The sequence below is a fragment of the Rhinolophus hipposideros genome (assembly GCF_964194185.1).
Source record: "Rhinolophus hipposideros genome assembly, chromosome: 10".
Lineage (NCBI taxonomy): Eukaryota > Metazoa > Chordata > Mammalia > Chiroptera > Rhinolophidae > Rhinolophus > Rhinolophus hipposideros.
Window position 1 is genome coordinate 83,420,878 of NC_138056.1, and position 1,484 is coordinate 83,422,361.

Consider the following 1,484-nt stretch of genomic DNA (forward strand, 5'->3'; position numbering starts at 1 on the left):
GCAACAAAGTCTCTATTGCAATCCAATCCTACAATCCCTACTTAGTGCCTGCCTTTGTATTTTGTTTGTTTGCTTGCTGTTTTAGGGCCACTCGATACCAAATGCCTTAGGTCAGGCTCTTCAAAAATCGGAGCTTAAGAGGAGGACTTTCATTCAAGTTATTGCTTGGGGAAATATACTCAGGAGAAGGGCATGAAGGAAGCAAAGCAGAGCAAGGGGAAAAAGCTAAGCAGGAATGTACCCTTGTCTGAAACTACCTTCAGTCTGATCTCAGGAGAGCCTGTAGTGCAAATTCTACTACAGCATTTGTCCTACTTGAGGCAAGAGGGCTGCCCTTTTACTCTCGTGCCAGTCAGTCATTGGCTGAGGTCTGCCACTGGGGAAGAGGGTGCACAGCCTCCAGGATGAAGCAGCTCCTGTTTGACCAAATGAAATTCTCCAGATAAAGGTGCAGCTATGAATTGTTATGAACCAACAGTTACAGCAGGTGGGAAATGGGTGTACCAGTCAGTAAGGGGAGCTGGGTGGGGCGCCAACAACAGATATGGGCGGATGGATAGATGACAGATAGATAGATAGATAGATAGATAGATAGATAGATAGATAGATAGATAGATAATAGATAATAAGAGATAGGTGATAGATCGTAGATAGATAGGTAGGTAGGTAGATAGTATTTGTAGCAGTTAAAAGAGTATGAGAAGTCTAGAAAGAATCAAATCAACATATCTCTGCTAGATGAAAAAACATAAATGGCCTCATTTTACTATGTTCCTCCTAAAATACCTCTTTGGGCAACACACTACTGCATACTGATGATGGCCAGAAAGGACACTACAGTAACACAGAGGAGATTCACTGTAGTTGCCCAGCAATCAGACCCAGAGATGGAGATCAGCCTATAGGAAGCTTATTAGGAAGTTCTTATGGGATCAACACCTGTGGGAAAGGTAAGGTAGCAAGACAGGGCAGAGGGAGGAGTTGGGCTAAAATGTAGTCTCATTAAAGACTGCAGACAATAGCAAAGGAAACTGAAGCTAGAATGGCATCTCAGAGTTGTACCAAGCTGAAATGATGGGCCTAGTACATGACACCTTTGCATGGGCCAATCATTGGCCACAGGTGGCCCCTGAAAAGGGGCGTGACTTTGGACAAGATGACTCTCTTCAATGAGAGCAGGTTAACAAGTAAGGGCTGTCTGCTGACAAGCTTCCCAGCAGCTAACAGCGTAAGTCCTTCAGAAGGTTCTGGGCTGCACAGCACAGAGTTCACTATAATCATGTAACCTAGTCTAAGGGAGAAGGGAGGCTTCCATGATGAGATGGCATGTGAGCTGGATCTTGCAAGAGAATAGGAGTTAGGTTGTGGGCCAGGGAAAGCCCTGCTCAGTTCTTCAATACCAGATTAGGAAGTACTCAATTAGGCTGTTTTACACCGAAGACTTTTCAGGGAAAGAAACAATTAGGAACCATTAACTAGAATAC